Source organism: Camponotus floridanus, unplaced genomic scaffold (assembly GCF_003227725.1).
Source record: "Camponotus floridanus strain SB8 unplaced genomic scaffold, Cflo_v7.5 scaffold18, whole genome shotgun sequence".
Lineage (NCBI taxonomy): Eukaryota > Metazoa > Arthropoda > Insecta > Hymenoptera > Formicidae > Camponotus > Camponotus floridanus.
This window is the reverse complement of record NW_020229303.1, coordinates 1,598,238-1,620,329: the sequence shown is the minus strand read 5'-3', so window position 1 is coordinate 1,620,329 and position 22,092 is coordinate 1,598,238. Positions and strand designations below refer to the sequence as shown.

General features: G+C 31.6%; 1 long non-coding RNA gene across 1 annotated transcript in view; it reads right to left on the bottom strand.

Annotated features, from left to right (window-relative positions):
• Positions 1-22,092, bottom strand: part of LOC112637557 — a 126,455-nt gene that overhangs the window by 8,122 nt on the left and 96,241 nt on the right. The gene's annotated exons all lie outside the window — the stretch shown is intronic.

The following is a 22,092-nucleotide window of genomic DNA, read 5'->3' as shown; positions in this document are numbered from 1 at the left end:
AAGATATAACAATAATTCCAAATTTCATGCAGACTAATTTTTAGGTACTTTATTGCAATTTTCTTTTAAAAAATGTAATAAAATTCTTTCGTAATATTAAATCAGAATTTTAATAGATGCAAAAATGTATTATTATTGCGCGCTATTAGTTGCATGCTATTAAATTTAGTATTTGTAAATAATTATTAAGCTACGCTATTACTTGCTTGTATATTATTAAATTATTTTTGATGTTTTTATCCGACAAGGAAATATCAATTCTAATTAAACATGTTTTTACTTGATTGCAACTGATTTTTAGCCTTGCTTTTATGCAGCTTAATCAGTGCCGATAAAAGGGCGTTTCTTTCGATCGCATGCAATTTTTGCATAAATCGATATAAATACTTTAGCACTTAATAGGGATTGATGTCATGCGTTATTCACCGCGATTATGGCGGAACAGGTTTTGCTAGACGTGCGATAATCTAACGCAATAATCGATTTCCTTTCAATTTGTCGCATGACGGCCGCTTGACGGTCGGTCGTTTCCTCTGTCTCCTGTGTCTGTGTCCTCGATTATAGAGGATAAACATGACAAAAACTTATGTTTTTCTTCATTAAATTTACTTTAACTCATTTAAATTAAATAAATATTTAAAGCAAAAATTTTTGGAGAACAGTAGAATCTTTTTCCTCGTAATTCTATAAAAAAAATTCACTTTTCCGCAAAATATAATAATATTATTATAATAACATTATTATATTATTATATTAAATATATTATAATAATAATAAAATATAATAAAAGACATTGAATCGTAAAACATAATAATAGTAATAAACAAATATTATTGTAAGAACAAGAAATGTAAAAGTGTGAAAAAATATTAATTATTATATTCAAGCTTAAATTATAAAATAAATTAAATGTGAAGATGAAAACTATTATTATTGTACTTTATATTTTAAAATATTACCCAACGATAAATATAAATGACATAACTCGACCGGTAAAGCAAGATTTAGGATGTTTAAGTAATTCTACTATTCTTTAACGAGAAGTGCTGCGATTTTATTTATGATTATCGGACACATCTTATTTTTTCTGTGAGCAAAAATAACAAAACATCAGCATAGCATTTACATAAGTATATTTGATTTTATTGTCAGCGTATTCATGTATGATTCATATCTAAGAAGTCAGTTTTTGGTTTGGTTATCGTTGAATCAATATACGGAAATGTTTTTCGACAGTTCTGGGTCGCTCGATGATGATAACCCGTTAGGTCGGGAAAAAATCCGACATTATATGGATGTATCTTTCAAACAGTAGAAAAAATATAACGCTAAAAATACGTTTAAAAATACGTAGAAGCGAGTAAGAATTATGATGCTCTTAAAAATAATCACGATACGTTTTCTTGCTGACTTGATACGCTTTTTTGATATGCGATTTTAATCATCGTATCAAATTCGACATTTACTGTATTTAAAAAGAAATATTTGTTACAGAGACGCATAAAGAATTTTTTCCCATTAATTTTAGCTATTAAATATACGTATACGATATATTGAGAATGAATTAAAATTTTTTTCTTATTTATTTGACTTTGCATTGAACGTTTTTATGACAGAGAATATTTAGAATAAGGACTCGTTTTTTTTTTTTCGCGATGACGTGAATGAAAACAATGAACCACGCGAGACCAGATGTCGTCTAATCGGGGTTGATGTCATGCGTTACTCATCACGAGATGAAACAGGTTCGATCGAGACGTGACATTAATCGTTGATGTCATAAATGCAAAACGAGAGGAGTCTTCCACGGTTCAACCGGGTCACGTGTTTCCCACTTCTCGGTCGATTCGAGATATGCTTTAGCGCGTTGCACATTATTTTTTTACGCATATCGCTTTCAATCTTTATTTTTTGCAACATGAATAGCACGTATCGTTCTTACAACGACAATCGTGTTGCTCAGAGTTATTGAAAAACTGATCTTTTGCCTCGAGAGATTTCAATTCACGTGTCATTAATTTTATATTGCGTTTTACCGCTCATATTTTATAATAAATCGAGATATTAACAAGTATTATTTTATCGTTTCTACAGCAATTAGTCTTTATAATTTTTATAAATCAGATTTATATGAATTCTTAACAATCTGTATTAAATCCTTTTGCGAAATTATTCAAGATAATTTAATATGACATATAAAATATCTGAAAAATTAATGTAAAATTAAAAATTGATATAAAAATTAAATTAAATTAATATAAATTAAATATAAATTAATATAAATTAATATAAAATTAAAAATTATTATAAAAATTAAATTAAATTATAATATAAAATAAATATAAATTAAATATAAATTAATATAAAATTAAAAATTAATATAAAATTTTTTCCCTATACATTAATGTCATATTATGCTGTTACTTGTTTTCTAAGGTATTTTCATGCAATATAAGAATAGAAAGATAATCACACGAGTCAACCAATAAATTTTGGCGATTTTTCCGTCGCGTTACGCAGACAATAACAGCCTGCTTCGAATAAATGCCTCGAATATCGAGGTACATTCGATATAGTCGGTCAACAGCGATAATTAAATTAACAGAACGGTCATTAATTCTATCCCTCTTCATTAAACGTTGTTACATATTACGCTCTTCACGCAGGTTATTCTCCACACATCTCTAATGTATGTTTAATTCGCGGCGTTTGTTTATATCCATTAGTCCTATTGGCAAACACTCCAAAATAAGTAACGTATTCGGTGCGGAGCTAGAGAGATACATCCAGATGATTGATTCTCGATCGATTTTATGGAAATGACATGTTGATCGACGTTATTAAAATGACACCGTGATCGACGTATTATTGCTCGCTCAAGCTACGCGTCGTCAACGTTATGTCATATTGCGAAATTAATTTTTAAATACAGACCTCTGTCAATAAATCATCGTTGATATTATCCATTTGCAATAATATTCGCGATTAACGCTCGCGATCGGTCTTTTTAATATGAGAAGAAATGGACGTGTAGAATCCGGAAAAATCAAAATCTCCATAAAAGAAGTGATATGATAAAAATTTGTAGCATTTGAATGCTGCTAATATTCTTTGTAGAAACTTGCATATGTAATGCTCTAAAAAAATTCATCTTTTTTATCAAAAATTTATTTATCAAAGATTTATCTTATTTAAAATTTATTTTATTTATCAAAATTTATTTATCATATTATTTTTCCGATATTGAATTTCTTCTTTGTCTCGCTTTTTATTCACTAAAAATTTATTCCTTTCTCGTTTGCGTTATTATTGCGATTCGCGAGGTTTCTTTTGAGAAGAGGTACGTTCCGCATCCTGTTATAGAGAAAATAATAAAATAAGGAGCGTACTTATCCAACTGAAAATGTCACAAGCGACATTATGGAACTTTCGTGGAAGCGAAGCGAGAGCGAGCGAAGGAAATGAGGAGATTCGCAAAGACTGTTGCATCGAACTGCATATGATACGAAGAAATCGAAACTTTCTTAGAACTTTGCCTCCTCCGAAGAATATCCCTCGCGGTTTCTTGTAACGCGGCACACGTGTCCACTCTACGTAATGTCGTTTCTACAGAAATTTGATGGAAACATACATTTGCCACACTCGAATAGAAAAGTGTCGTTTGATAGTAATATCGTGGTTGCATAAAATTAGATATAAAAGTTTTATAAAAAGTTTTGAGTAAGAAAACTTTATTATAACTTCGTGCGAAAGCTCTTGATATGCATTTAGTACGCTTTATAAAAATAAACTAATATTTTTTGCAAATTAGATTTGATTAAATTTTATCAGATCTTAGTTGCAGTTTTAAGAAAAAAGACAATTTGTATTTTGTATTGAATATATTTTTTTTTTTGAGAGAGAGAGAGAGAGAGCATACGTTTTGGCATTTATGTTAAATTTTTTAAAATATATTTTATTAAAATATATATTTTTTTAATATATTTTTTTAAATATATTTTATTAAAATATATTTTTCTGAGAAAAGAATTCCGCGTATATCGAACACATTTATTAGAAATAATAATGACAGGTAGAAAAAAATATGTCAATTTATTAATAATTTATAATATTTTTCAGATATTTATAGGAATTAATTTCTTTACATTTTTGAAACTTTTAATTTCAATCGAAATTTTTCAAGTGTCAATATTAGAGGTCTCTTATCACATTGACAACAAATCAGTTCAATATCTAAATGTCAAAATAATCATCATTAAGAAACCCTCCTTCATTCGAAATCGCCGTTGTTTCGGGACAACGGCCTTTTGTACATTTATCGGCCGGTCAAACGCATCTGCTTTCACTTGGGATATTCGCTGTACACGTCGTTTACATTATTCACGTTATATTCGCAATGCCAGAAATGCTGGCTGCAACTGGTGTTGTCAGAATCTGTCAACGCCTCCCATAGCAAATTCTGAAATTCCATAAAGTGATTTACCGGATGATATTTCCGTCCAAATTCAATTCTTTGTGCTCTCAAAACTTATATCAGATTATTCATAATTTTATTACAAAATGTATATAATAAATATTTGTCTATTATATTATCACTGGAGAATCTGATAAATATTTTGAGAAAATTGGATACTATTAATTTAATTTTTAGTGCATATTATAAAAATTATTAATATTATTGTAGTAAAATATTTCATAATTATTCATCTTTAAAAATATTTTTTAGAAATTTCGATATTATAAATATATTTCCCTAAAGTCTTTCGTGAACTGCAAATTGAAATATTTGCATATCTACTTGAAATTAAAAACAGCATAGTCATGTTGATTGAGAAACATATCTCTAGGAATTTATCTCGTGTTTCTTAATTCGATAGCAGTCTCGCGTATGGTTATCATAAATGTCGTAAACTTTAATAGAAAAAAAATGCTGTTTCATCATATTAGTTGGTAGTAAATATAATTTTGCACTATCGCGATATATGATTTAAACGCGATGACTCACTGGATTCGACACTTTTTGCATATTTATCTTATGCTCTGTATCTTAAAACGAGCTTAGTATTTATAAATTAAAGTCCACTATTTAAAAAAAACAATCTACAATTTTATTTCTAAAGATCTGAAAATTATTCTATTTGTTTTTGCAACATGAGCATCTGGAATTATATAATTTGCAGAATGTGAAAGAAAAGGAATGGTTTCTTGTTTTTTTTTTACATGATTCACATCGGCCGCATTATGCAGTATTTTGCGAAAAAAAAGGAAATAAGGGAAATAGATCAAAGTCTCTCGAGAGAATTCGCTAATGACCTCAGCGTGCAGAAATGGTTGCGAACGTAGCGTGGAGAATTCCCGGGAATAGAAACGTCATCTATGAGAAAGTGCGAACCTCGTCAACCTGCATCGTTTCCGTTCTACCACTCCTTTCTCCTATTTTTCTTTTTCCGTCGTTCTTAGCTTTCTCAGAAAATTTCCCGTGATTCGCTTCATTCGACAATCGCTTGAGCGAATGTTGAATAATGTTTACGTTTTGCAAACGCGTTCGATTTGCGAGCGGAATCTCGCAATTTTACGATATCGAATATTGGAGGTGGTTCAATGATATATATTTTTGCGGGATTCAGTTCTGGAGAATTTTCCTTTCGCAAAAATAAATTGTAAATTGCTCGTCGAGAGACCGAAAACGTGTCGATAAATTCCAAAATCGATGACGATTTTATACAAATGAAGGTATAATTTTTAATGCAACGTCAATTGATTATACAGGGTGTCCCAAAACTCATAATCAATCTTTCAAAGACAGGTTCCTGGGATCATTTGGAGACGATTTTTCCTCAGTGAAAATGTCGATGAAGGCCATCATTTTTTGCATGTTCCCCATTTTTGTCATCATATATCTTCGCAATTAAGCCTTAAATTAAAATTCAACTAAAGTAAACTCTATTTAAAATTAATCGAAGAATGTGGTTTTGTTAATATTTTATTTCTACAAAGCTTAGTTTACGAAAAACCCCTTATTTCCAGTCATTTATAATTCGAAAATTATTAGTGCCTCGACATTTTCGTTGAGGAAAACTCGTCTTCAGATGATCCCAGGAATCTGTCTTTGAAAGATTGATTAGTGAGTTTCGGGACACCCTGTATAAAAAGACACAAATGTTGAATCTTAATTTTTCTATTTATAATAATTGAAAAATAATTGAAAAATATTTTTTAAGTGCTTCGATAGGGTTTCTTGTTTAAAACTTTTCTAAAAAAAGGAACTTTTTCCAGCAGTTACACTTTATCCTATGAAGGGTGAAGTATATATCGGATCGTTTCGTTAACTGGATACGAAGGTTTTACGACTTTTTTTACGATTGACGTCATTATTTCGTGAAAAGCCGTACGTCGGCACATTGTGAGCTCACTCTTAATTTACGTCGACACACATATATCTCGCGGGAGCGATAGATCAAAAGATGATAAATTTTTGGCCCGGTGACAAGCGCGCGAGTAGGAATTTCGTTGCGCAAAAAGTCCTAATGAAATTTCCTCGGCAGTTTTATCTTTATATATTATATTACCTTTATCGAATTATCCGAATAAATGTGACGCTACCCGTAAGCAGGAAGCCATAATTACGTCAATAAATCAATATTTAATCTTTAGGGAGCATTATAGGGAGCATTATAGGGTAACATTATATATCACACAAATATCACATTATAAAATTATACGATTCATAACTCTCTTTACATTAACTTGCAATATTGCATTCGCGAGTCTCGCGAATCTATATCGGCATCAGGAAATTCTCGTGACGCGCGATCCGTCAAAAAGCGAATTTCTGGCAAAGCGACAACGCGCGGCTGTTCTCTTGTTATTTCCGGAAAATTGTAAAACGCGGATACGTCGTCGTCGTGCCAATTCATGTGTGCGGTATACATGTCGCGGGAAGAAAATTGCAATGCACGCTGCGCCGCTCGATGCAATTATTCGCATCCGCGAGACGGGCGTGAAGGAAAATTGCGACACACGTAATATACAGGATAGGCCATTTTAATCTACGCACCGAAATATCTCAAAATCCATAAGTTTAAGACAAAAATGTTTCAGACAAAAGTTGTATGGCTTGAAGGCGGACATAAGATGGTGCCATTAGTTTGACTTTGAAGAGTCACCTGAAGGCCACGTGAAAGACACCTCCAATTTTTTAAATGGAACACCCTATATACTTTTACATATTCTTGTAGCTTGGCTCAAGAGCTTTCCAAAACACTATAATAAAGTATTTTTTCATTGAGAACTTTTCGAGTTATGAGGCTTAAAATAATATCTTAATTTTACATAAACTATAAAATATTCATTTTTCGTTAATTTGCAATTAACATATTTTTTTCTTATTCATTTTCTTTTCATTTTGTACGTAAACGTATTAAAGTAAGATAATAAAAGAATGAATATTTTACTAGATATTTTATGGTTTATGTAAAATTGAAAAATTATTTCAAGCCTCATAACTCGGAAAGTACTCGACGAAAAAATACTTTATTATAGTGTTTTGGAAAGCTCTTGAGGCAAGCTACAAGAATGTGCACAAGTATATAGGGTGTCCCATTTAAAAAGTTGGAGGTGGTCTTCACGTGATCTGCAGGTGACTCTTCCAGATCAAACTAATGGCACCATTTTATGTCCCCCTTCAAGTCATAAAACTTTTGTCTGAAACATTTTTGTCTTAAACTTATGGATTTTGAGATATTTCAGTGCGTAGATTAAAATGGCCTCTCCTGTATATGCGTGCACACGTTTTCCGACAATCGTTCGTGCGTACACATTGTGTCGAAAGTGCGCCGGTTAATTTGCCGCCGGCGAAAGCGTAATTATAGCATATTGCGCCGAGTTTGCGAGCCGCAAATCTGTCGACTTCTAAAGGCGGATATTTATTAATGTTATAGTTTTTCTCCCTGCGAACGTTTTTGCGAGAAAAACATGACCTCTGCGAGAGATTCGTTCTATTATTAATATTAGAATTTTATGAATATTTTGCAGAAATTTTTAAAAAATGATATTAAATATTGTGTCACTGCTTCAAATATTTATCTCCAATTCTTCTAGGAATTACATGCAAAAGCGATTTTTTTTATTATTTTATTTTTGGAATTTTTCCCCTTGATTTTCTCTCGTGAAAATTCTTCATTAAACATTTAATCTCGGGCTTGAGTTCTTGTTATGAAAATTGATCGTATTTGCCGCGAAAGATCATCGCATTTGCATCTACTTCGATTAATATATATATATATTTATATATATGAATTGAGAAAAAAAATTGTTAACTGGACTAAATTATTATTTTTTTAATTGAAATATTTAAATATTTAAGTTTCATAAATAATCTATATAAAAACTATGCAATATAAATATGAGCGGCAACTAAAACGTATTTCTCTCTCTCGCGAATATTTTTGCGATATTTCAAGACTGGCGGCGCTTAGAAAATTCTGGCTACGTAATTTCTGCGAATCATTTCAAACAGATGCACCGTGAGTAATGCACTCAAAATAATTTCTTCCGCTGCGCAGTACTGAATTGTGCAAACGTCAAGCCGGACAAGACGATTTTCGCGGAGATTCGCGGGAAAAAAAGGCTCGATTTAGCCGGCATTTGACTCGGTTTTCACGCAAGAAAAATAAAGGACAATTGAGAAGAAAATCAGGTGACAAAATCGCATGATTTAATGGCTTACGAGACTCTCGAAATACCATCTCTCGCGAGAGAATATTTTTTTTTTCTTCTGGTATCGTCGAATGTGCAATGAATCAAGACGAGGTCATTTGCATTCGTCACTAGGTGATACATTATGCGAGCAATCATTACATGAAGACTCGCATTCACGTGTATTTTTAGATAATTGATCGATCGCGTTGTTAAATTCAATGTTTGAGTTACCTTGCCAGGGTTTTTCTTTTTTGATAAATCACAAAATTTCGTATCTCCTCTGTAATCTATTGTAATGTATTATCGCCAGGTTTAAACGCCATCCCCATCCTTTGGCAAGCGTTTCGGTAAGCGCCCGTAAATTAATGTTACTCCTGTTAAACGCAAGCGATAAATTAAATTCAATGTTCGCATGTGCGTAGGATTCGATGGCGATGACAGATGATAACTGCTCGCCAGGAATAGTATGTATACTTTGCGTTTTACGCAGATACTCTAAAATATTGTCCTGACGCCTCCTGTGGAAAAAAAAGGACGGTGCATCTCTTTTTTTATTTTCTGATGTAATTTTGGCCTCGCGCTGATGTCGAATTATTGATGTGCGAAATAAATTTGGAATACTGTCTGGTATTTTTGTAAATCACATCGGATTAATTATTAGAATTTACTTAGTTATCCGACAAATTTAAATAATTAATTATCATGTATGAACGAATGTTTAATCTAATTTTATTTTTTTTGTCTAATTTTTGAGTAAGACAAGATGCCGTTAATTTAATGGGTATATTTTATTTTTGGAAATTAGAGGAGAATAAGTCAAAATATGCATACTATAAATAGCAAACTTTATATTTAATGGATATTACGCAAAATACACTGTTTTCCTTGGCTGTGGCAAATGTCGGAATAAATAGTTCCCCAACCGCCCACAAGAAAGGGAATCACCGGGATACATATTTTCCAAATTAATCGCATCTGCCTAATCGCCTATTTCCATCCTTCCTGGTGGCTCGTCGATGTTTTCGGTTGTTGTGCGTAAATGACGATTTTGGCGGATCTAATCGGCTTTAACGATCAGGATGACCGATTATATGTCTATTTTATTTCTATTAAATTAGCCTTATGATGACATGTGTCATATCTACTAAGAAAGAAACATTTTTTTTTCGCAAACACTGTTTTCCTTGGCTGTGGCAAATGTCGGAATAAATAGTTCCCCAACCGCCCACAAGAAAGGGAATCACCGGGATACATATTTTCCAAATTAATCGCATTGCTAATCGCTATTATCTTCCTGGTCTCGATGTTTCGTTTCGTCGTGCGTCAAATGAGAATTTATCTCAAATGCTAACGCATCAGATCCGCACCGCGATCCTATACCCGATGTCTATTTTAATGTCGGGTCGTCGATTAATCATTAGTCCGCTGCTCCATCGAGTCGACAGTGGTGTCACTCTCATCTCTCACCCCTCAAAAAAGAAGAGGAGGAGAGAGCAGATTTTTTTTCTCGGCGGAAACGACGTGGCATTTTCTCGTTCCAATGGCTCTTTTCATCGTCAATTATCTGATACCACGGAATAAGATGCCGATTGGTTTCACGAGTACTTTAGGCTCAAAAAACCCCAACTCAACCTTGAATCTTATTTTAATGAAATTGCGCTCAGGCTCGACATTAGATTCTTCGTGGTATAAAATTTATTTAAAATGGCGATGAAATGATTAAGATGTACAATTGACCTATTAAGTGTTACGTTTTGCTTTAGTTTCAAAGATCCTTTAATTTTCATATTAAATATCTTTATAATTACACGTTTACATTATATCTTTATAATTATATGAAATTTAAAATACTGAGCTTTATTCCTATTTTTCGTTCATATTTATTCAGAAATAATTAATAAAATTAATCATTAATAATTAATTATTTATTTTATTAATTATTTCTGAGTAAATATGAACGAAAAATAGTAATAAAATTAATAATTAATAATTAATTATTTATTTTATGAATTAATTATATTATTAATTATTTCTGAATAAATATGAACGAAAAATAGGCATAAAACTCAGTATTTTAAATTTCATATAATTATGAAGATATAATGTAAACGTAATTTTAATAATAATTAAAATATCATTTAATGATGGTTTCATGACACACTGTAAATTCTAAACGTTTATGAAAATGTAACAATTATTATATATATTGACAATATCTCTCAATCGTAATTTTTACAAATCGCAAGAGGTTCTATCAATTTTCTGAACATATTCTTTCCAACATTTTGAGAAATTATTAAAGAATATTAAAACTATGCAATAGAAATTTTTTTAATCGACATGTTTGCGCTTTTTTTTGTTAACATTATCATTCCATTGTCGCAATTTGTAGGCGAGTAGCCACGCGTTTACGCGATTTCTGATGAGCACTCTTGCACTCTTGACGCATCTTTCGCGATCGCGAATGATAACCAAGATGGTTTATTAGGACATTTATTAGGCGAGTTTTTTCAAGTATGCGAAAGAAAAGAAACGTGAAGTGATACGTGCAAGACATCGACGAAGAGAGAATTTCGCGATATTTGGAATAATGGAATGTATAAAATTGATTTACTATGAAGTTTCGGGACGGTGTAATTCTGGATTTATACTGAAATATAGAAAACATATGGAAACACATGATGGATCGAAGCGAGTGGTATATAACCGCGTCAAATAAAACATAGTGACATCGTTCCGATGTAATAAAATCGCGCGGGGTGAGATGAGGGACGTCGCCGCGCGATTTGGCGTCGCTCCAAGCTTCATCGGCGTTTGAAAACTGAGATTTCAATTTCGTGCCGGCGATTTTATATATAGCGTGACACGCGTTCCATCGATATTTCCGCTTTACGTTAATTGCGGCTAATTCTTGGACGCGCAACACGATGGTTTTCACATTTCAAAAGCGAAATAATTCGATCAAAATACATTTGTTAATTAATTTTTGAATTTAAAAATTTTCCTAATTTGTTCGCCAATTTTTGCTTTAAATTTCGTTGCAGGAATAAATAAGTCGAAGTTAATTATATGACGCGTATTGCATTTGATTCGCTCGTACGTTCATCGGTTGTATGCAATTATTGGCACGAAATGAAGCAATCGGCATCGTATACCGTTACTTTGCGTTCGTCTGTGACACTTGCACTCATGGTAATCGTAGTTAATTCCATATGCCACAACATCAACTCGTAATGGCATTCATAAAATGCACTTTAGGCGCGCATTACGACTGCATTCGTGTCGTAACAATGCTACCGCGCAACATTTACATTCAATAGTTTCTTCGACGATTTTATATAGATTTTTTTTCTCTTTCTCGCGATTATCATCTTTTATCTTTTTTTTTTATCATTCTTGCATATATCATCTGCAGATTGATTATCGTCTGAGATAATCACAGGAGATAATATCCATCAGATATCGCATAACTAACGCAGTTTGCGAAACCTACTCGCAAATAGACTACTGTCGATATACTCGCATAAATTGTCGCTTAATAACAATCCTATCGCGGAAATAATACATCATTTTTAGCTTCGCGTGAAATGAAATATACACCGCGAATCATATATTTCTCTGTTAATCGATTATTTAAAAAGCATGTAAATATGTAGAGAAATTATAATACTTCAGTGAAAAAATAAATAAGTACATTAGAAATCCATCTGACGAATTAGATAATATTTTCAAATTTTATTTTGCCGGAATATTTGAGAAGGAGTATTTAAAAATTATTTCAAGAGAGAATAAAAGATTTAGAATGATCTTTCGACATTTTTTATTTTTGATTAATTTATTTTATTACATTTTCTCATTTTCTTTATATATCTTTATCTTTCCGGTTTTAAAAGATTTTTATGTATTTCCAAATATTCTTTTGTAACAGAATTATAAATTATAAAATATTAAAATAATACAGACTTTTGTGATGGATTATATTTATTTATTTATTTCTTTAGAAAATTATATTTGCACTGTGTATCCATAAATTTCGAATTTATCTTTAGAACGATGAAATCTTTCATGCAATTCTTAGGCAATGGTGCATTTTATGCGTGAACGAACTCAAGATACGCGAATTGCGTGGCTATCATCGTAGTCACATGAACTCCAGGATCAATCGTGTCAGTTTGCTTTTCTATATTTTAATTTCGCAAGATTCACTGTCACAAGCGAATGATTTATTATATAGTAAACATTTCGAAATTTATGATGCACACAGTTGCATTTAATCTGTCTTCCTATTACAATCTTTTCACTATAATTACATGTTATTGTTAGTTTCTAATCAGAATTGCAAAGGCTAGGAAATCGTATGTTGTTTTTTTTTAAATTTCCTTGATATTTAAGCCTGATAGGATTATAAATTAAAATTACGCGTTTTCAAGAGCGATTAATATAATACCAAGAAAAGGTAATTTTCATATCCGACAATTAGAAGGTGCATGAAAGAACAATTGTGATTACCTTGACTTTAACGAATGGTGGCTCTCGATCAAGGAAGTCGGGATATATCTGCGTGGCAAAACAACGTCTTTACTCAATTTTCATGGAAATCGTTTGCACCGCTGCTTCCCTCGTTAACGCGCGCGTATTCCGCGAAGAAAAAAAAAAAAACAACATTTACATTTTTCCACGCCGACATTGGAATAATATCGAGTCATTTTTTTCTAAATTTCATCGCAAGTATTTATCGTATTAATTGTATAATTTGCGAGTATAATTTGATCATGAATACTTGATCGATATTTCAGTAATTAACACGTGTAATCGGTGGATTGAAATTTTGAAAGACTTCCTCCCATGCAAACATATGAGGATACACTTGTACATTAATCGTAATATTATCAATTAATATTCTCGTTTCGGTTTGTTAGATTGATTAATTAATATCGCGTTCTATTTGTGGGCTAATGTAGATAATTACGTGTTAGATTTAATCATCTAACTGCAACAATATTTATGTATGAAATAGGACGTTCCCAATTTCTTTATTAATTAATCGAGATAACCCAGATGATAGTCTGCGCATTTTTGAAACGCCGAATGAAAATAGGAAACTAATAAATTAGCGAAAAGATTACAAAATGGAAAATAACACGGTTCGATATCGCTTTTATTAATCAATCACATAAATATGTACTTTGTAATTTTACATATCAGATGTTGTGTAATATTTACCATTGCAATTATACAGGGTGATTCATTTTAATCTTAACAGGCAAATATTTTGAAAAATATGCGAGATACGAAAAAATGTTTCAGACAAAAGTTATATGGTTTTAAAGGAGACATAAGATGGTGTCATTAATTTGATCTTAAATAGTTGCTTGAAGATTACGTGAAGGTCACTCTCAATTTTTTAAATGGAACTACCTATGTTTTATTACATATTCTTGTAGCTTATCTCGAGAGCTTTTCAAAACACTATAATTAAGTTAGTTTTCATTAAGTACTTTCCAAATTATTAGGCTTGAAATCGTTTCTTAATTTTACATAAACCGTAAAATATCTTGCAAAATAGCATTCATTTTTCGATTACCTCACCTTAATACTTTTATGTACAAAATAATGAGAGGAATTAATTGGTCTAAACAAAACACATAGTTATTTTTAAGAAAAAATATGTAATTTGCAATTAACAATTACATTTTTTTTCTTAAAAACAACTGTGTGTTTTCTTTACACCAATTGATTTCTCTCATTATTTTGTACGTAAAGTATTAAAGTATAATAATAAAAAAAATGAATATTTTACTAGATGACTATTTTACTAGATTTTATGGTTTATGTAAAATTGAAAAATTATTTTAAGCCTCATCAACTCGGAAAATATTCGATGAAAAAATACTTTATTATAGTGCTTTGGAAAGCTCTTGAGTTAAGCTACAAGAATATGTAATAAAAAATAGGCGGTTCCATTTAAAAAATTGAGGTTGACTTTCATGTGATCTTCAAGTAACTATTTAAGATCAAATTAATGACAGCATCTTATGCCTCCTTTAAAGTCATACAACTTTTGTCTGAAACATTTTTTTATATCTCGCATATTTTTCAAAATATTTGCCTGTTAAGATTAAAACGAATCACCCTGTATATATTCCATATACGTTATTCTATAAATGTATATAATTTTCAACTATTTGCAATATTACCTTATGTACCGATGGAAGATCTAATGTTATGACTTACATTATCATAGTAAAGGAATTCCTTATGTACCGCCAAGCATTACACGACGGTTTCTAATTGCGCATTTCCTCGTGCAGTTAACTGTACAGCGGTGAACTATGTGTAAATAGCATGTCAGGTAGTTATCTTTTAATACCGCAGAAAGTATCATCTCGAGATCGCGAATCTCTAGATACTTATTGCCTTCCAGGATCTATTAAATCGACTATCGAATGGTATGAGATACAAGAACGCGAGCAGCTCGGAATATCTGCTCCGGCGAATAATATGAGTTATCCTGCGTACTATTCTCTTTCTATCTCTCTCGGAAAACATTTTCGAATGAATCGAACTTGCGCAATTTCTTTGTGGTTGTTTAGATCAGGTCGAGCGGATCTAAAGCTGACTAATCGCGAGTTTCTTGTGAAAGTGATGTTTTTTCTTGCTCATTATGATCGCCACGCCAGAGCCAGTCATGGCACTGCTATTTCCTCACAAATACACATCGTAATGCAGTTCACACACATACACGCCTGTTATTTTGCAGCAAATAATGCTACAGCCAATTTAGAATTGAATAGGACAGGCAAAATGTTGGAGCATATCTCTAGTTAACTTGTAATATTTAATATATCATGAGAGGTTTGCTTATAATTATTCGGCCGTTAACTTAATTTTAAAACAAGTATTTATAAAAAAAAATTATAAAATATTTATAAGAAGTATTTGTAAAAAAAATTTATAAAATATTTATAAAAAAATTTATAAAATATTTATAAAAGGTATTTATGAAAAAATTTATAAAATATTTACAAAAAGTATTTATAAAAAAATTTATAAAATATTTACATAAGTGTTTATAAAAAAAATTGATAGAATCTTTATAAAAAGTTGGCTCTTCAAAAAAATTCTCATTTATTTGACGGTCTATTAATCGCTTGTCGGAACGAGTTCCTTAATGTTAATTTTCTTCGTAATTCCTGCTTGTCATTTAAATCATGTAAATAATCGCGTTATTGTATTTTAAATATGCGGTTTCAAGCGACTAAGAGTAAAATTCCCATCGTTTGCATCGGAATCCCGCGAATTATTCTACGGAACGAACAAGTGAATCGGAAAATTACGTAAGGCTAAACCAGGCTGGAAATAAGGTGACGTAACGAAAAATTTTTTTGCGCGGAAAAATTTTTCCACGAGGATCATCGCACTTTACTCGTCTCGAGAGATCAATCGCGTTAGCGATCGTTTAAGGAAATCCCGGCTTCCGTCCTGTAAAAAAAATGCAGCTCCGGGAAAATTATTCCTAGAAGATGCGCGTGCGATCTAAGTGCGATTTAATGACTTCACGGGTCTATTAATCGAAATGATCGAGTCGTTCCTCGGATCGTCGATTCGCGGAAATCTCGCCTCGTCTTTTAATGATGAACAAGCCACTGTTTCAAGGCGAACATCGCGGAAGGATCGCTCGCAAAAAAATTGCCATTGTAAGTCGAAGAAAGAAACAAATAAAATACACTGCATTTTCTATGACCGATAAAGGTACCAATTATAACAGAATTAATGAATAGCTGGAGCAGATCGATTATCAGTGAAGTTCAATAATTTTATAATAAAGTTTGCCTCGTGATGCAAACCAGTATCTCACAACCGCAATAATGATTCCGAGAAGCAAATTATGGCAATCTTATTAAGCCGGTAATGTAATCGTGTCATGATAATAATAATAACAATAATAATAATAATACAAGCGTTGCTTTCAATCAAAATAACAAAAATAGAAATTCTTAGAAATTTTTTACTTCATTAAATAAATTAATTTCATCAATTTCGTTCAATTTAAAGCAACTGTTCACTACTGTATACAGTCTATCCGAATATTAGAAATTAAAAATTATCACAATATTAAAAATAAGAGAGAAAGGAATATCACGTTTGTTTCGGTCGAGACATTTTTTATTTCATTAAATTTTTTATTTCATTAAATAAATTAATTTCATCAATTTCTTTCAATTTAAAGCAACTGTTCACTGTATACATTCTATCCGAATATTAGAAATTAAAAATTATCACAATATTAAAAATAAGAGAGAAAGGAATATCACGTTTGTTTCGGTCGAGACATTTTTTATTTCATTAAATTTTTTATTTCATTAAATAAATTAATTTCATCAATTTCGTTCAATTTAAAGCAACTGTTCACTACTGTATACAGTCTATCCGAATATTAGAAATTAAAAATTATCACAATATTAAAAATAAGAGAGAAAGGAATATCACGTTTGTTTCGGTCGAGACATTTTTTATTTCATTAAATTTTTTATTTCATTAAATAAATTAATTTCATCAATTTCTTTCAATTTAAAGCAACTGTTCACTGTATACATTCTATCCGAATATTAGAAATTAAAAATTATCACAATATTAAAAATAAGAGAGAAAGGAATATTACGTTTGTTTCGGTCGAAACATTTTTTTCTGCTGCTGTACCTTTCAATAATTGATATTTATGACAAATGTGTAAAATTTTAGGGATGGGGGCTGCGAGATTTTCACCCCCCCCCCCTCGCATGAAAGACTCTTATCGCGTCCGGCAAATTGATATAAAACCTCGACGAGACGTTACTTAGCCTTGGAACATTCTAAGCAAGGTTACGAGACAGTCTCTGTTGCAGCGGCATCCAAACAAATACATAGAACGCGTGTCGACGATATTGTAAATCCGTGGATGTGGATTGTGTGGACTCTACACAAGCGTCGCTCGCGGAAGACCTGTTTCTCTTCGAATGTTACTGATCTGAGGCGGTCGATAACCCTCTCTCATCTAATTACAATAGAAAAGCATCATCGTGCGTATCTACCTGCGCCATCATCGGAAAAGAATTCTTCTTCTCGTTTCTTCCCACGTATCACACGGACATATCATCGCGATACACGTACGTTGGTAGAGATATATTTATGTACAAGGTGTTTCTTATAAGAAAAATTTTAGCAGATGATTCTTCGTCGAAAATTTTTAGGGAGGTTTTTCATACAAACTTATACTTCTACAGCCCTGCTTGTGGAGTTATACTCCTCCAAAAATGGGGAAAATTAGGTTTTTAGGTTTTTATTATAATTTTGTTTTCGTTCCAATTATTTTCCCAACATTCACTCTAATTTTATTTTTATTTTAAAATTTAACTTCTCGTAATTCGAAACCTGTGCTATTTAGCGTCGTGCTGTGCACGATAACGTATTTTATTTTCTTTCTTGGAAACTACTGATTTTATGAAAAAAATAAAAGAAATAAAAAAGTTTCTAAATCAAACTTTTAGATGATCATATTCCATTAAAAAATTCTAATAAAAACTTGAGTAGGGATTGCTAGTTTTATCCCCTTATAACAACACGGGAGGCTGAAAAAAATATTAATAAATAACCTTTTCACTAGTAGAAAATATCCACCTAATTTAATTTCTTTAACTTGTTCCAAATTCGAGAAGAAAATAAAAAGCTAATTTTTACCCCCATTTTTGGAGGAGTAACTCCACAGGGAGGGATTATTTATGAAAAACCTCCCTTAATTTTCGACAAAAAATTACCTCCTACAATTTTTCGCACTTATTAAGGAACACCCTGTATATGTACGCTGTGAAAAACCTTGGCTAGTGTGTGTGTTGGAAGCGTTATACGGTGCATTACGGCTTTAATTAATCACGTTTAGTCGCGTATTTATGCGAATGAATTCGCATCGCGATTTAATGTCAGCGGGATCGTAATGCGATCGAGGTAGATAACGGAAGCGACTGGAATAATAATGGATGTGCGACATTTCCTTCCACCTCTCGCGCTTGCTTTTGCGACAGCGAATATTCTGACGAGCGAATGGCGACGGATAAAAATAACATTGCGCGCAATTTCTCGATTATAGGAGATTATGTCATACGGGGAAGTTATAACTTTTTCAGTCATCGGATTCTGCGAGGCAGAAAGTACACGTCACATATCGTTATTATTAACTTTCACAATTTTCTGTCACAATTTTTCGCGTGATGCATTATTGACCGCTTTTCCCGAGCATTATCATAGTATTAATAAGCTAATAATATAGTGCATTAATTTTTTTAATATATTAAATTAATATAATTAATAATTAAATTAATATATTAAATTAATATACAAATATATTAATATAATAATATAATAATTTTAATATATTAAATATTAAGTTTTCTAGTGCATTAATATTTTTTAAAAATATTGAATATTAAATCTTCTAAAATACTAAATTTTCTAAAATCTGAAAAGAATCTTTTTATCGTGCTTGATATCGTATAAGTAAATATTGAGCATTTGTTCTAGATTTTAAAATTGTGGGAATTTCTATTCCGTCGAAAAATTCACGTAACGATTGGAAATACTCCCGACATGGCTCTTTTAAAAAGTCTGTTATATATCGCAGTTAAAGCGCGGCAATATGGTGCTCGCTTCTACCTGTGGCGAATTTTACCTGGAGGCAAGTGTGCGCCATGTAATTTGGTCAATGGTATCGATTCGATAACGATCGTAATGTTACCGAAACCATTACTTTGTCCATGTACATGTCAGTGCCGAATTTATTGCGCCGTTACACCTGCAATCGAATTTCTTCCTGTTTCAAATTTTTCGTCGACATTTTGATTGTAAATAAACTTTCGTTTCGTATACGCATTGAGAAAAAAATCTGCATTAATTAGAATTCTGGTAGATTCAACCAGTATGTCTGTTGGAAAATGGACGAACCAGAATTCTTATAGGAATTACCAGATGAATCTGATTAATTTCTTTCTGTGAAATTTATCAAATTGTCTGGTTAATAACATTAAACTCACCAGCATCAAGTTGTCGAAAATTTTGTCCATCTAATCTCAAACGTCTGTTTAATATTCTGAATTCCAACAAGATTATTGGATAAATTCAATCCAGATTATTGGATAAATTATTTTAAATTCAGTTTGTAGAAATTAAACTGATAAACAGTGATGCAAGAGGAGGATGCAGCTCAAACACACACAATCAAAGAGCTAGCGTCCTCTTTCTGACACTACTCGTAAGAGAAAAAAAATATACTTTGGATGTAATGTTAATACTAGTTCTTTATATACATTTCATGGCAAATATTGAATACGAATTAAGTTAAGAAGCAAGCAAAGAAATTAATGTAAGAAGAAATTTTATAGATCCAACCAAAAAATACTAACTAAATCCTTATAGTAAAATCTATTAAACGTTCTAGTTATAAAAAATCGAGTCTTATCATGATAACTAGAAATTCTTGTTTAATTTAAGGATGTATTGGACGGACCGTCTGTCTCAAAAGTTAATTCAAGGTATCAAAAAATTAAAGTTGGGCAGAATACGAATTCTAATTGATCAAAAATTTTTTTTAAAATCACGAAATCATACTTCAAAGTATTCTTTAATATAAATAGGTCTTAATTTCCAAGAAAATGTTGCCACGTTTTATCATCAATATTGCGTCAAATCGATAATCACAGTTATTTTTTAATAATAATTTCAAAACGAGCAAGTAAATCGTTTTAAAACTTTGTGGGAACATTTTTACATGTATGAAGAATATAATATTACAAAATGAAATTTTTATCATTGTTTTTTTATAGCTTGTGAATAATTTATTACCCGTCTCTTGAACGTTTACATAATCCTATGTTAGAATCGCAAAATTAAAAAATTAATAACTTTTAAAGGAGCAAGTAAAAAAATTTGAAATAATTCATGACGATTTAGAATGCTATTAAGAATGTTAAATTAAAAATTCACGGCGATCTCACTGATTGTAATATATCTCCAATACATCCTTAACCAAAATGCCTTCAATCATATACGTCTTGTTGGTACAGTCAAACGATTTTTCTCAGTGCGAGTGCATTCTTAGGTAGATCTTGGTCCCATTCGCGTATTAAAATTCTGATATCGATAAACCTTCAAAGCAAGTTTGACACAGAAGGTACAGAGACGAATTGGAATTTCGGGGAAAATATCGAAAAGAGTAGGGACCAAGAAAGACGATGTAGGAGGAGTAGAAATTAATAACTTTTAAAGGAGCAAGTAAAAAAATTCATGACAAAATAATTCATGACGATTTAGAATGTTATTAAGAATGTTAAATTAAAAATTCACGGCGATCTCATTGATTGTAATATATCTCCAATACATCCTTAACCAAAATGCCTTCAATCATATACGTCTTGTTGGTACAGTCAAACGATTTTTCTCAGTGCGAGTGCATTCTTAAGTAGATCTTGGTCCCATTCGCGTATTAAAATTCTGATATCGATAAACCTTCAAAGCAAGTTTGACACAGAAGGTACAGAGACGAATTGGAATTTCGGGGAAAATATCGAAAAGAGTAGGGACCAGGAAAGACGATGTAGGAGGAGTAGAAAAAGCCCAAGTATAGAACGTATTCGCGAGTCTGATAAAGCGTCGAGCTGTTCGTAATAAGAGCCGGCAGAAAGTTAGCTGAACCGTAAAGCGGAGGCTGAAGAGGGCCACGATGGCGAGAGTTCCAGGAACATCGCGTTCCCTCCAAGAACTCCACACTCGAAGAGAGGGTCCGCCTTGATGCTCCTTTTGCTCCTTTCCTTCTATCTCTACCGCTCCTTCTCCTTCGATCTTGCGCGTGAAACTTTGTCGGACCGTTTAATTCTTGCCAACTAGAGTCGAAAAGAAAGGGCTTTGTTCCACACGTTAAATCGTTCGGCTTTTATCCAGCCAAAGGAACAAGGGAGGGGATTATTATTGGAATTTCTTTAGCTATTCCTGCGAAAAGGGGCAAAATTTCATCTAAATTATTAGCTATCAGAAATAGAAGGAAATATTAATTAGAAATTTCGTAGAAACGTATCGGAAATATATGTTTTATTGAAATGAGTCTTTTAATTCTTTGTAATTTTATGCGATTTCGAAACGATATAATTATAAAAAAAAATATCGGGAAAATAAAATATCAGATAATTTTATTGAAATAAGTCTTTTAATTCTTTGTAATCTTATGCGATTTCGAAACGATATAATTATATAAAAAAATATCGGGAAAATAAAATATCAGATAAATTAATTTGTTTTTGCAAAAATGCCGTTATTACACTATATTAAAGTGATTTTTAAATTATAGAACGTCTAAGAAAATAGTTGACA